The sequence below is a fragment of the Amia ocellicauda genome, chromosome 5, assembly GCF_036373705.1.
Source record: "Amia ocellicauda isolate fAmiCal2 chromosome 5, fAmiCal2.hap1, whole genome shotgun sequence".
NCBI lineage: Eukaryota > Metazoa > Chordata > Actinopteri > Amiiformes > Amiidae > Amia > Amia ocellicauda.
In genome coordinates, this window is record NC_089854.1 from 13,290,974 (window position 1) to 13,307,042 (window position 16,069).

Below are 16,069 nucleotides of genomic sequence, written 5' to 3' on the forward strand. Positions count from 1 at the left end.
GTAAAAGATGCAAATAACATTTCAGCAAGGCTTCATCTTCCCCACTGGAATAAGTCCTCCACGAGTGAAACTGACAGGGAAATGAATGGTGTCTATTTTGCACTAATCTTCTATTGAATACTGTAAACTAGATTGCACCTGCGCAAGAAAGTTATGTACTGTTGAATGGTCAAAGAAATCCATAGAGCTGTATTTTAAATTAAATTTATTTAATTGTGAGCAGCTGCACGGAAGAGGCTCAAGAGAGGCAATCTCAAGAACAGTCTTAGAATAGGTTGTGAAGCACAGGCACTTCTATGCAGACCACACAGGAGAGAAAGATAACAGGTCTCACATGTCTGTCCCGTGATGAGTGGAAAAATCAGTTTCTGCCTGACAACTGGTCAGGAAGATCCAAAAATGGTCAAACCAGGGTTAAATTAAGGCATATGTAATGTTTAATATAAGGGGTTTGTATGATGTATCAAGCCCAAATTGCTGGTGAAAACTTTTATTCTTTTCAGACACTGTTCTGGCTATGAACTATAGCACAGTTCTGTAGCAATGTAAGATGTAGATAAGTGTAGACCTTGACCTTGTTTACACAGACACACAGGGAATATATTTGACCCAAAATAGGTAACTGATTGTGTACAGTTAACATATTAAGGGTACCCTGCTGTGGCACAAGTATACTTTAGTCAGTTTATGCTTTTACCCTTCTATAAGGGTAATACAAAACCATATCTTTGTGAAACTGTATTGTAATATTTCCTGCTAAATTATCATGCGAGAGTGGGGCTGTGACTTAACGCAACACAATAATCAGAAGTTACAGATATCAATTCTTAAATCTGAAAGTAATCCAACAAAAAATGTGATTTAAATGTGTTTAGACCAACTTTCCGCTGCTGATTCTATACTTATTTATATAAACTAATGACGTTATTTGGATTGTCTTTATGAATCCTTTCAGTTTTTGGGGGGGTTTGGTTTAATGCAATTCTGCTACAGAACCTTACTTTTAGGGGTCTTTGACATGCAAACCAGGTGGAAAAATCAAGAGGACCAGAAAGAGTTATTTGATCCTGAAAAGATTGATGCAATCTATAGAAAATAGTTAAAAATATTTAGCATCTTTTTGTGAAGTTTATTTTAGGAGGGGTGACCAGACAGAGACCTTGAGAGCTCTTTATCAGCAGGTTTCATGGCTAATCATCAACATGGTACCATCAGTTTGCTCAGTTTGTCAGGTGATGTACAAGTTCCCTGAAATGAGCAGAATATTTGCTTTTACTGATCAATAGCTTGTGTGTTTTCCCACTGTAGACGGCATTGATTTGGGTGAGCTATAAAGTCCTGTATTGTATTTAAATTGGGACTGGGTTTGGACACCTCTGTGTTGTAGTAGTTTTATAAATTATTATTATTATTATTTTTATTTCTTGGCAGACGCCCTTATCCAGAGCGACTTACAACATAAGTGCAAGAATACAATAAGTACAAGGCATCAATCATTACAAATTCAATTTAACTAAAACATAGCAATTTAAAATACATTTTACAAATTCCAATTTACAATTTACACAAGTACAGTAAGTGAGTTCCTACATCCTGGACGGTGAAAGCTAAGTGCTGTCAAGATGTAGGGTCACAGTCAGGGGTTATGGGAAAGGGAGCAAGGAGGAAAACAAATCAAGAATGCAAGAAGCATAATAAAAACTGTGAAGTGCTATCTAGCAGGGATAAAAGGACTAATATTATAAGTAGAGTCTGAAAATATGTGTCTTGAGTAAGCGCCAGAATGAGGTCAAGGACTCTGCTGTTTTGCCTTTAGTGGGCAGGTCGTTCTACCATTTAGGGGCCAGGGATGAGAAGGAGCGGCTCTGGAGGAAGGAGAGTGGAGAGGAGGCAGAGTTAGTCTTCTAGCACTGGAGGAGCGCAGTGGTCTGGAGGGGATGTATGGAGAGACGAGTGTCTGAAGGTAGCTTGGTGCAGTGTGGTCGAGACAGCGGTAGGTGAGGGTCAATGTCTTGAACTGAATGCGTGCCGGTATCGGGAGCCAGTGGAGGGAGCGGAGCAGTGGAGTAGCGTGTGCAAACCATGGCAGAGAGAATACCAGACGAGCCGCAGAGTTCTGGATGAGCTGGAGTGGGTGGGTAGTAGATGCAGGCAGGCCGGCCAGGAGGGAGTTGCAGTAGTGCAGGCGGGAGAGGACCAGTGACTGGACGAGTAGCTGAGTCGAGTAGTCGGTGAGGAAGGGATGGATCCGGCGTATGTTGCTCAGGAAGAATCTACAGGTGCGTGTCAGCGTGGTGATGTGCTGGGTATAGGAGAGTGCAGGATGGAGGGTGACTCCTAGATTTTTAGCGGAAGAAGAAGGAAAGAGTGTGGTGGATTCCAAGGGGATTGAGATAGGGAGGTCAGCAGGAGGTGAGGAAGAGTGGGGGAAAAACAGGAGATCCAATTTGGAGAGGTTGAGCTTGAGGTGGTGTGAGTACATCCAGGTGGAAATAGCAGACAGGCAGGAAGAAATGTGAGAGGGGATGAGAGGGTCAGAAGAGGGAAAAGACAGGAAGATCTGGGCATCATCAAGTGGTAGGAGAAACCATGGGAAGCGATGAGGGGGCCCAGGGAGCGAGTGTAGAGAGAGAACAGGAGCTGGCCCAGGACGGAGCCTAGGGGAACGCCTGTGAGGAGAGGCTGGGGGGTGGATGAGGAGCCTCGCCATGTCACTTGGTAGGACCGGTCGCTGAGGTAGGAGGAGAACCAGGTGAGAGCAGTCCCAGAGATCCCAAGGTCAGCTAGGCAGGAGAGGAGGATGGAGTGATCAACTGTGTCAAATGCTGTGGAGAGGTCAAGGAGGATGAGGACTGAGGAGAGGGAGGCCGCCCAAGCACAGCTGAGCAGGTCAGTGACTGCCAGGAGGAGCCGTCTCAGTGGAGTGAGCTGTGCGGAAGCCGGATTGCAGAGGATCAAGGAGTGAGTGTTGGGACAGAAAGTCAGAGAGCTGATGGTGGACTGCCCGCTCAAGAGTCTTTGAGAGGAAGAGGAGTAGGGAGACAGGGCGGTAGTTCTGAGGAGAGGTGGCGTCAAGGGTTGGTTTCTTGAGCAGTGGGATGACAGCAGCTTGTTTAAATGCAGAGGGGAAACAGCCAGAGAGGAGTGAGGGGAGAAGGGGAGAAGATCAGGAGCGGTCGCTTGGAAGAGGCGAGAAGGGAGAGGGTCCAGGGCACATGTTGTAAATGTTCAGGATACACTGATGAATAAGTAACACGAAAACATAAATACAGGTTCACCAGGAAAAAGTGAAGAAAAGAACTAAGGATGTGAATTGGAGAAGTCTTTTTGTGTCTTCATAGATAGACAATAGTTTGCAGTCATATACAAGTTAGGTCCATAAATATTTGGACAGTGACGCAATTGTCATCATTTTGGCTCTGTACGCCACCACAATGGATTTGAAAGGAAACAATCAAGATGTGCTTTAAGTGTACACTTCAACTTTAAATTGAGAATTTCATCCAAAGTAGCTGAATGGTGTAGGACATACACCCATTTTTATATGTGTTCCCCACAATTTTAGCGGCTCAAAAGTATTTGGACAAACTAACATAATCATGAGTTACACTGTGAGTTTCAATACTTGGTTGCAAATCCTTTGCAGTCAATGACTGCCTGAAGTCTGGAACCCATAGACATCACCAGATGCTGGGTTTCTTCTCTGGTGTTGCTCTGCCAGGCCTGTACTGCAGCTTTAGTTCATGCCCGTTCTTGGGGCATTTTGCTTTCAGTTTTGCCTTCAGCAAATCAAATGCATGCTCAATTGGATTCAGGTCAGGTGATTGACTTGGCCATTGCAGAATATTCCACTTCTTCACCTTAAGAGGTCTTGGGTTGCTTTCGCAGTATGCTTCAGGTCATTGTCCATCTGCACTGTGAAGCGCCTTCCAATGAGTTTTGAAGCATTTGGCTGAATCTGAGCAGATAATATAGCCCTAAACACTTCAGAATTCATCCTGTTGCTTTTGTCAGCAGTCACATCATTGATAAATACAAGGGAACCAGTTCCCTTGGCAGCCGTACATAACATGCTGCACAGATGAGGTGGTATGCTTTGGATAATGAGCAGTTCCCTCCCTTCTCCATACTCTTCTCTTCCCATCATTGTGGAACAAGTTGATATTTATCTCATCTGTCCATAGGATGTTGTTCCAGAACTGTACAGGGTTCTTTAGATGTTTTTTGGCAAACTCTAATCTGGTCTTCTTGTTTCCTGTTTACATCTGGTGGTAAACCCTCTGTATTTACTCTGGTGAAGTCTTCTCTTGATTGTTGACTTTGACACAGATATGCCTTCCTCCTGGAGGGTGTTCTTGATCTGGCCAACTGTTGTGAAGGGGTTTTTCTTCACCACGGAAATAATTCTTCCGTCATCCACCACAGTTGTTTTCTGTGGTCTTCCGGTCTTTTGGTGTTCCTGAGCTCACCAGTGCATTCTTTCTTTTTAAGAATGTACCAAATAGTTGATTTTGCTGTCTCTCAGATTGGTTTGTTTTGATTTCTAAGGCAAAACTGAAGGCAAAATGTCCCAAGAACAAGCAGGAACTAAAGACAGCTGCAGTACAGGCCTGGGGAGGGAAGAAAGGATTTGCCACCAAGTATTTAAACTCACAATTTAATTAATGATTATGTTAATTTGTCCAATTACTTTTGAGTCCCTAAAACTGGGGGGACCACATATAGAAATGGGTGTAATTCCTACACTGTTCACCCAATTTGGATGTAACTATCCTCAAATTAAAGATGGAAGTCTACACTTAAAGAATATATTGATTGTTTCCTTTCAAATCCATTTTGGTGGCATGCAGAGCCAAAATGATGAAAATTGTGTCCTTGTCCAAATATTTACGGACTTAACTATAGTCCAACTAAGCTTAAAGCAAACAGTCTCATGGAAACAGCTTCAAACTAAATGAGAAGCACCTGCCTTTCAAACCTACTAGATGTTTTCCCTCTTTTGGTCCTTGCCCAAAAAAGGCCTAGTGTCAACTTTATAATAGTGAGCTCTGCATTTACCTTGAACTGTAATAACAGTAAGCTGTCTGTGCATCCTTTTGTATCCTCTGTGGGTTACATACAACAAGATGATTGTGGCCAGGCACAGTAGTATACTCACTCCTGAGGCCATTCTGCAACTGATATTCCACCAATCAAACCAGTCATGCCCCCCCATCACCTGAGGAATTAAAAAATGTGTGGATTACCTGGGCCTAGTTTTCACCTTGCTGGACAGATTTGTCCGCTATTTCCTGTCCCTGTTGGAAATAGACTTCTACAGAAACAGTTTCATGCATTTTGCATATATATTTTAAACTATTCCTGTTTTAGCTAAAAGTTTTGTTGTAGAGCTGCAGAATGTATTGACAACTTGATGGATAAGCCTGCAATTACCTATTACCTATTCTAACAGATTTCTCTGAATAGAAGCAATATATATAAACATTAAGAGACCACTGCAATTTTATCTTAAATCAGCATTTCTACATGTATGGCAGCCATTTCATTCCATTCATACTTTTATTTGGAATTTTGGAGAAATGTTGTCAGTATTTTATAGAAAAAAACAAAACACATACCTATAAATAGTAGAACCAGAGAAACGGATAATTTTGCAGTGGTCTCTTAATTTTTTCCAGAGCTGTATATATGCAATACATTGTTAGAATGCTAATTTAATTAATAAATATAGCGTGATATTTTACTTCATAAGAACATAAGAACATAAAGTTTACAAACGAGAGGAGGCCATTTGATCCTTCATGGTTGTTTGGTGTCCATTAATAACTGGGTGATCCAAGGATCCTATCCAGTCTATTTCTAAATGTTCCCAAATTTTCTGATTCCTTGTTTTATTGTTCCCGTTTATCTCTTACTCTGGTTGGACTGCTGATAGTGAAAGGGGGATAGGCGACTGGCTTTGTTGGGGTTCTGATTGCATTGTAGGTGTAAAGGTCCTTCCTTTATGCTGATGTGGGTGCGAGATGTGAAGGATGCAGGAAGTTGAGAAGCCCTTTCTTGTGCTTTGTTTGGGGGCAGATACTGGTGTTGTTGCAGGTGTAGCTGCTGCGGGTGTTGTGGGCTGACAAGAGGAGAAGTGAGTTGGGTATGTCAGAAGGAGCCGTGTGAAAGTCTGGATGCGCGGGCTGAGTGCAGTGCCGACTCTGAGTAGTGCAAAGTAATCAAAAGTTAAGTTAGTTGTATGTAATCCTGTGTTTCCTCGTAAAACTAAGTTGCTACGGAAGAGTAGTGAACCTACAACTGAATATTATTAGGACTTGCCTCGCAAATGTATTAAAACTACAGTCTGACAAGAAAAGCTGAAGTTTGTCCCATTGAATGAGTTTAGCTTCGCCCTGCACCTACACCCTCCTCACTCAAGTACACACTCGGTACACACTCTCAGACATCAGCACAACATCACGCAAAGTATTCACTTGTCAAAGGGTATAGGGAGCAAATGTGCATGGGATGCAGCCCTGGCTACACCACTGGTAGTATTATGAATATAGTAGTGATAATGTTTACCGCATGCCATCGAACGTCCGCATCGAATTCTTCAATTGGTGTAATTTAAAGATTTCTATTTTAAAAAGTAATTGTTTCTACAGTTTTGGGGCTGACTGTAGCTCTTGCTCAATAAATATATTGTGTACTGTCCGCAAATCAGCATTTGGGGATTTTGGTAAACCAACACATGCCCCACGCCAATTCAACACAGTCAGATTCTGGTAGCCAAGCCTCATTTGCAGTGATCACATGGTTTCTGGCAAGGAGTCGCAGGACTTCAACACAGTGTATCGACTCATTGTGCTTCGAAAAGTCGGTACTGCATTGTGAAGCCTACACGAGTGTAACATCACTAGTGATTTGTACCCTTTCCACACATAAGACACAGAATTTTATGCTCTTTTTGAGTCTGCATAACGATTTATTTTACACACATGCGAGCGTTTTTGACAAGACCTTATTCCATACAAACAGAGGTGGAGCCAGGGGGGGTGAGGGGGCACAGGGGCACTGGCCCCTGCTGAAATCTGATTGGCCCTCTAAATGCCCCCCCAACTAATCAAAACAATGTTGTTTAATTCAGTCAGTTTCCCATGTCCATATTCTGGACAATGTGGTGCGTTAGTTTATTTTGCCAAAATTTATTTTAATTTTGTTATTTTTTTGCCATTGTTGTGTGTATGTCGCACGCAGTGGTGGCCTGGAATTTGGAGGTCAACCCGCAAAGTTAAAGCTCGAGCACCCCTTCCCCTCACCACCCAAGATGTATTTCCATCTATTAATCTATAAGCTTACACTGTCTCTTATGCCAATAGACTGATGGCTGTTTACCTTTAAATATACATATTCTGTAATGGAAACTCATAAGTGACATATTGTAATAATTTGGAATTTTGCTGATAGGTTTTTCTGGGGTCAATTTCATGCTTCTATAAATATGTGTATTTTGCATTCATGCACAGTCATTTTCTTGTGGCTGCCATGTTGTTGAACACAGTCACTTGCCTCTTGCAGACGTGATAGATAGCAGTATTTATGTAATACATGCAAAGTTTCAGGGCACTGGGCTTTAGAGATCCAGAATAGTAGCTGTTTTCATTTGCGCACGCGGACACATGTTAAATTCAACATTGCGGCTTAACCATGTACCTCACAAACTTAATTATTAGGTTTTATGTTCAATGAACAGACATAGACATAGGTGCTGAGTTTCATGTGCATACTGCATTCCAGTGTAGAGGTAATGTGATACTTGTCTGTAGCGACGCATACTTTTTTTCATCAGCTCACAGCACCCATGTTTTTCACTGGGCAACCTTTAACAACCTTGGTAGTACTCTGTACTAGTGTCATGCATACCAATTTGTGGCACAGTGGGTAAAAGTGGCATGGATTACAAGGCACCAAAGCTGGAATCAGAGAATGCTACATGGCAGACAAAGCGTGCGCCCGGTGAACTTCTGATGAACAAGTGTAATAGTGGGGTATAAGGTATGCATGTGTGTGAAGTGGGATATGCATGTGCCATTAGATTTTGGAGAAGAAGATTTTTGTTGCATTTCACAATTTAGATTCCTATCACAATATTTAGAAACACCATGACACCAGCAGGTGAAGTTTTCACTGCATTTGTAGGTATAAGTGGTTTCTACAACACTTGTGAGTTTCGTGAGTTTTCATGCATTGCTGCCAAAGGTGCCTCTACCAAATATTGACTGAAGGGGTGTTTACTTATGCATTAAATTATTTTCTGTTTTGTATTTGTAATTAATTTAGACAAAAATGCAGATCGTATTTTTCACTTTGACAAATTTTCGGTGTTGATCAGTGGCTAAAACTCCTGATTCAAGGCAGCAGCTACTGGGGCTCGACTGCAGCCAACACCGGGTTCTCAATGGAAGGGACCGGTCTCGTCACATCCAACCTGTAGAACCGGGAAAATGTAAGCGGCGAGGCCCAAGTTGCAGCCGCACAAATGTCTGCCAAGGGGGCACCTTGAAAAAGGGCCCATGATGTGGCAAGCTTCGAGTCGAGTGGGCCACCAGGTGATCAGGCACTGGGGTCCTGGTGGACTCGTAGGCCATGGTAATGGTGTCCACAATCGAATGCGAGAGGCACTGCTTTGAAAGCGCCTGGCCCTCTATCCGTGCTCCATAAGACACAAACAGTTGGTCTGAGCAACGAATCTCCTAGTGCGTTCCAAATAGCACCTGAGGGCTCGCACAGGGCAGAGCAGGTGAAGCCGACTCTCTTGCTCTAAAGCGAAGGGAGGGGGATGAAAAGCCATCAAGTCAATAGGCCTGTTGACATGAAATAGAGACAGCACTTTTGGGAGGAACGCAGGGTTAGGCAGTAGCGTGACCCTGGAGCCATCTCCTGCAAAACGGACACACGATGAGAGTACTGACAGGGCGTGTAAGTCGCTCACGCGTTTTGTAGAGGTGATTGCCAGCAAAAACGCAGTCTTAAGTGATACCAGCTTCAGCTCAGCTGAGTTCAGTGGGTCAAATGGAGCTTGGGAAAGTGCGCCCAGCACTACATCAAGACGCCATGCGGGCAGTGAAAGGGGGGTTCAAGGAGGCCGTAGCCGTCAAGCTCCCTTTAAAAACTGCACAACCAGAAAATGAGACCCAGGAGGCTCGCCATCAATCCGAACATGACATGCGGAGATGGCCACCAGATACACTTTGAGCGTGGATGGGGACTTGCCTGGTCCAACAGCTCTTTTAGAAATTGCAATATGACCCCGATGGGGCAATTAATTGGGTCTTGACCGCCGTCTTGGGACCAGGTGCTAAACATCCGCCAGTGGTAGGAATACTACGACCTTGTAGAGGGAGCTCTCGCCGACTGAATAGTGGCAACTACTGCGTCCGACAGACCCCAAGCAATCAATCGCTCCCTCTTAGGGGCCAGGCCCAGAGCTGGAGGAGGCCCGGATTGGGGTGCCAAAGTGTGCCCTGCACCTGGGACAACAAGTCCGCTCTCACTGGGAGCTGCCAAGGCTCTCCTTGGAGGAGGGTGATCAGGTCCGCGAACCAGAATCTGCGAGTAGAACTGTTGCTCGTTCTCTCCTGACCTTCTCCAGGACCACCAGGAGAAGGGGGAACAGTGGGATCTCGTAAAGGAGATCGCACTAGCCCACATGTGGCCGCGCTTCGATCCCTAGGGTTCCTGAGTTGTCTCGGACAGAGAACCATAGTGGGTAGTGTGTGGACTCTGCCGAGGCAAAGAGATCCACGTCCACCCTGCCGAACTGGCTTCACAGTTGTTGTACCACAAGCGGGTGGAGGCGCCATTCCGAGACTGGGGGGCCTCCCCGAGAGAGGAGGTCCACCGCCGTGTTGGACTTGCCTGGGAGGTGAACTGCTCTGATGGAGCGGAACTGTGGCTGTGCCCACAGAAGCAGACGGCGTGCTAGATAGTACAGTCTGCGTTTCCGGAGACCTCCTTGCCCATTGATATAGGCAACCACCACTGTGTTGTCCGTCCGGACCAGCACATGTCTGTCTCGCAGGACTGGCAGGTAATGAGACAGTCCAAGGAGTACTGCTTGTAACTCCAGGATGTTGATATGGAGGGCCTGTGCTGGCTCCGTCCACCTGCCTCGTACTCCATGTCTGTCGCAGACTGCTCCCCAACCCTGCTTGGAAGCGTCTGTCGTCATGACTGCTTGGTGGTAAACTGGCCCCAGGGGCACACCAAGGGTCAAATTGTGGGGGCTCCGCCACCAACGGAGCGCCTTCCAGCACGCCGGAGTGACTGTGACTCCTGAGAGACCTGAACCACCACTGCAACGGCCTCAACTGGAGGAGGCCGAGGGGAAGGGTCTGTGATGCAGCCGCTAGGAGCCCCAGCAGCCTCTGGCAAAGGGACACCCTGACACGAGCTCTCAGTCGGAAGAGGAAGAGACACGAGTGTATTGAGGCAACTCTCTCTGGCGCCAGCGTGGTGAGCATGGCAACGGAATCGAGGCGCAGTACGAGGAACTGTGCCTGCTGAGTTGGCGTCAGTCGGCTCTTCTCTCGATTGACCCGAAGGCCCAATTCGGAGAGACGGCCTAAAATCAGGTCGGTGTGTATCCGAACCTGCTCCCTCGAGTGAGAACAAACCAGCTAGTCGTCTAGATAATTGAGGACGCGGACCCCCTGGCAACGCAAGGGGGCTAGCATGACGTCCATGCATTTGGAAAAAGTGCGTGGCGCTAGCGACAGGCCGAAGGGGAGAACAGCAAACTCGAACACTCGGCCCTCGAAGGCGAAGCGGAGAAACTTCCTGTGTGCCTGCGCAATGGGGATGTGAAAGTAAGCATCTTTCAGATCCACCGTGGTGAACCAGTCACCGGGCTTGATGGCCTGGGATATGGTGCGCAGGTTGAGCATCTTGAAGTGCAGCACCTTGAGGTTGCGGTTCAGGCGCCTCAGATCCAAGATGGGGCGGAAACCGCCATCTTTCTTGGGCACAAGGAAGTATGGTGAATAAAATCCCTTGTGCTGCCCCGGTGGGGGCACTTCACGGATTGCTCGCTTCTCCAGGAGAGCGGCGATTTCGACGTGAAGTGCCGCACACTGCAACAGGTCCCTCACTCGCGTCCACACCATGCCCTGGAAGGGGGGTGAACGTGTCTGAAATTGCAGGGAGTATCCAACTGATATAATGCAGAGTTGTCAATTGGAGAGTTGCTGGGGGGTGTAAGGGTGGGCCAGAGGCTGCTGTAATGCCTCAGGGGCGGGGCTCGAGTGGTGGAGGAGGTGGGGTTGGGCCGGGTCCCCTCCTACCACAAGCTGCCGTGGGCCGCCGGGGGCCAGGGCAGTGATCCTGGGGGGGCACCTGCCTGCCAGTGAGGCGCTGGCGGAGATTGGCAGGTGGGCAGGGCTGTGGCCTGGGAGCCGTGGTTGGGGGGCCTCCCCGCTTGCGAGCTGCCGCAGTCAGCCTACGTTGCTGAACCTGAGGTGCTACTGGGTAGACTCGGGCCAGCTGCAGGTACTCCGGAGCAGCGTCACTGTGACACAACACTGCCTGTTGGGGCTCCGTGGACAGCGGAGGTAGGGAGACGAGCGCGGCTATGGTAGAATTTACACGGGGAAAATCCACCAAGCCCGCTTCTGCCGCGCCCTGGGTCCTGACATAAGCCTCCCCTCTCCTGGCTGTTGCCGGATGGTCCCAGGTAGCCCTCAGCTCATCGAGGAGGTCAGGCAGCAGCGGGAGGGCCTGTGTGGGCCGCTACACGTGCTGACCCCTCTCAAACCTGGAGCGCGGCGGGGCAGGATCAGAGGGCCAGGGGAGCTGTAGCGGACAAACTGTGCACGCTGTCGGTGCCCAGACAGACGGGGCATAGGACCTCCCCACTCCAGGCGGGCAAGGTGTGCTGGCCACAAGCGGCACAATGAGAGGAGCTCATTGCCAAGCCGAGTGCACACGCGCATGCACAGGGAAACATGCAGCAGAGGCGCCAATCAGTGTTTGCACCGGGGGCACACAACAACTGGAACACCTCTGCAACAAGTGGAGCGCATAGCGGGCAAACCGCTGTAAGTGCGTCTCCACCCGGCAACGTTTATATACACGGGGGTGCTGCGACACCAACCACATGCAACCTTGCTGTTGCCGGACTGAACACTGTATACCAAGCACCAGGTGCTGGATACAAGCGCCGTGTAGGCCCGTAGTCTTAACCACACTGTGTGTGCCGGGCTTTACGGGGACACCGGGTGACGCGGAGGGTAGTAGACCACCAGCCATAGCAGGATCTAAAACCGAGGCATGCACGCACGGACGGACGGAACAGAGTCAGATTAGTTATCAATAATAATAACTAATAACACAAATAGACACAAACAATAATAATAATGGTGGTGACAGCACAGCCGTGAAGCCAACCAACCGAGTAATAATAATTGTTAATAAACAATCAGAGTCTAATGCACAAGACGACACGGAGAGCTCATGTTCTCAGGTCTAGGCGAAGAGGCAAAAGAGGACGAACCTGCACTGATGTCACATTTTATAGAACAGGATGTGGGAAGGGACCTGTTCTGAGTGACGAGCGCAGGGGCCAATAACAGCTTTGTTAGAGTGACATTTCGATCAGGTTCCTACGGACGTTCACAGAATCCCCTCCCCCTTGGGCAGTGCTTCCGACTTCAGTTGAAGCAACCCTTCGGGTCCCAGTGAATCAGGCACCCCAGTCAGCACTTCCAGTAACAGTGTAGACTCTCAGCAGGAGACAGGCCTGGGAAGTAAAGTCACTGACACAATGTCTGTTCCTTTATCTTCGTTTATTGAAAGTTTTACACAGCCTTTTATACATCTACAAGCAGTATTTCAAAGGAGTTTCGGGGCACTCCCGAACCTGGATGATATTTTCTTGGGGTATGACCTGGGGCAGCTCCGAGACATGGGAAACAATATTTAATAAGGTATTCTTTGCAATTAGTCCAGAAAGGGGGGCATTGATATCAAGGACACAGTACACACTGTGCTGATAAGAACATGTTATATAGTTTTGGTTAGTTAATTTCTACTGCCGTGGACATTCTTTAGTTAAAGAGAAATCCAAATAAGAACAAGGAAACCCTTATAAGAGCAATAAGGGTGAGTTTAATGAAGGGGGGAAAGAGTGGAGCAGCTCCATGACCTCAGCTCTGGCTCCGATGAGCTCAGCTCCAGCTCCGCTCCGGCTCCGGAGCACAACTAACAAAAACTGTACAGCTCCGCTCCGGCTCCGGGTCCTGGAGCTGACTCCAGGCTCCGGAGCCGGTGCACAGCCAACCCTAAACGTGTGTGAAGATTTTGTACTGCTTAAACTCCAGGAAGTGAAGCCTAGCCTAGCCTAGCCTGGGGCAAGCATACATGGGACAGGGTGCTGACCTGCTATAGACAAGAGCAAATGTAAATAATCATTACAATCAAATAACCCACATCCCAAAGCCTGCTTTAAGATATTGACAATGTAAATGTCAGACATTGTACATGTACACTCACCTAAAGGATTATTAGGAACACCTGTTCAATTTCTCATTAATGCAATTATCTAACCAACCAATCACATGGCAGTTCCTTCAATGCATTTAGGGGTGTGGTCCTGGTCAAGACAATCTCCTGAACTCCAAACTGAATGTCTGAATGGGAAAGAAAGGTGATTTAAGCAATTTTGAGCGTGGCATGGTTGTTGGTGCCAGACGGGCCGGTCTGAGTATTTCACAATCTGCTCAGTTACTGGGATTTTCACGCACAACCATTTCTAGGGTTTACAAAGAATGGTGTGAAAAGGGAAAAACATCCAGTATGCGGCAGTCCTGTGGGCGAAAATGCCTTGTTGATGCTAGAGGTCAGAGGAGAATGGGCCGACTGATTCAAGCTGATAGAAGAGCAACTTTGACTGAAATAAGCACTCGTTACAACCGAGGTATGCAGCAAAGCATTTGTGAAGCCACAACACGTACAACCTTGAGGCGGATGGGCTACAACAGCAGAAGACCCCACCGGGTACCACTCATCTCCACTATAAATAGGAAAAAGAGGCTACAATTTGCACAAGCTCACCAAAATTGGACAGTTGAAGACTGGAAAAATGTTACCTGGTCTGATGAGTCTCGATTTCTGTTGAGACATTCAGATGGTAGAGTCAGAATTTGGCGTAAACAGAATGAGAACATGGATCCATCATGCCTTGTTACCACTGTGCAGGGTGGTGGTGTAATGGTGTGGGGGATGTTTTCTTGGCACACTTTAGGCCCCTTAGTGCCAATTGGGCATCGTTTAAATGCCACGGCCTACCTGAGCATTGTTTCTGACCATGTCCATCCCTTTATGACCACCATGTACCCATCCTCTGATGGCTACTTCCAGCAGGATAATGCACCATGTCACAAAGGTCGAATCATTTCAAATTGGTTTCTTGAACATGACAATGAGTTCACTGTACTAAAATGGCCCCCACAGTCACCAGATCTCAACCCAATAGAGCATCTTTGGGATGTGGTGGAATGGGAGCTTCATGCCCTGGATGTGCATCCCATAAATCTCCATCAACTGCAAGATGCTATCCTATCAATATGGGCCAACATTTCTAAAGAATGCTTTCTGCACCTTGTTGAATCAATGCCACGTAGAATTAAGGCAGTTCTGAAGGCGAAAGGGGGTCAAACACAGTATTAGTATGGTGTTCCTAATAATCCTTTAGGTGAGTGTATATAACAGTAATAACTACAAGCTATATTTACAAGAGTCCTGTCTGTATCAAGTGACATGTACATGATAGGGGAAACACTGAATACTATTGTTTTAATACATCTTCTAATCTTCTGAATGTACAGCAAGTTTGTATAGTTGGAGTGTTAAGAGTTCACTTGAAATCACAAATATGGTTTACGTTCATTAATTACCCTTGATTTTTTTACCACCTTACCTACATTAACAAAAAAAAAAAAAAAAACACGCACTTTATGAATCATGGTGTCTCCCTACACATACCTACATAAACCTTGTCTTGTATATAAATAATATAATTTCCATAATGCAATGTAAATCCTGCATTAAATCATCTGCCAGCCTGATGTAACTTTCACAAAACAAAATCCGAATAACCATATTCCTAGTCTTTACATGTGTCCAGCAAATGTACAACTCGAAGTGAAAACTGTAGTAGCGTGATAGTTCACTTTTACATTAGCATTCACTCTCGCGAGTTATAACCGAACTTGAAAAATGTTGCATGCAAAACAGGAATGTTGCTTTACAATATGAAAATACTGTTGGGATTGATGGGCAGAAGCGCAGTTGGGTTCTGGTTTGCTTTGACCCTCACATGAGGAATCACTGGTGCACAAAATTTACAAATTTATGTTTAATCTTAAATGTAAACTACTGAAAATGTATCAACGTATCCAGTCCCCCCTCCCCCCAAACTCCGACCATGATGTTAATATTATATTTTCCAAATTTACGTTGCTGCACTTATATTTAGGGATGATTTAATAAAGCATATATAGTTATTGTAACATGAGCCTATTAGTAAACCAACTATCACGTTACTGTGTACTGGCTCGCTACCAAAAGCTTCTTTGGGTGACGTCACATTGGGCGGCTCTCGGCTCTCGGCTGTGTCTGCGAGCAGCAAGTCTCACCCAATTAAACACGCCTGCTGTTCCACTCTGCTCTCCGCTCCGCGCACACACACAGCCACAGCCAGACTACATGTCAGTTTCAAGACAAGACAGTTCATAGTATCTTAATCGTTTAAATCAGGATCAGGATTGCACTGTATATTGTTACATAAGTGTCCAGGGATTGAATGTTATACTCGTAACTTATTGTTCAGACATTAATAAATTGCAAATTTGTGGATGTAAATACACCGATCAGCTATAACATTATGACCACCTGCTGAATAATGTGTAGGTCCCCCTTTTGTCGCCAAAACAGCCCTGACCCATCGAGGCATGGACTCCACTAGACCTCTGAAGGTGTGCTGTGGTATCTGGCACCAAGACGTTAGCAGCAGATGCTTTAAGTCCTG

The 16,069-nt window shown here is 46.3% G+C and overlaps 1 pseudogene; it reads right to left on the bottom strand.

The window, feature by feature from the left end:
- Positions 1 to 9,455: 9,455 nt before the first annotated feature.
- LOC136750588 (uncharacterized) lies at positions 9,456 to 11,885 on the bottom strand (annotated as a pseudogene).
- Between the last annotated feature and the right edge of the window lie 4,184 nt (positions 11,886 to 16,069).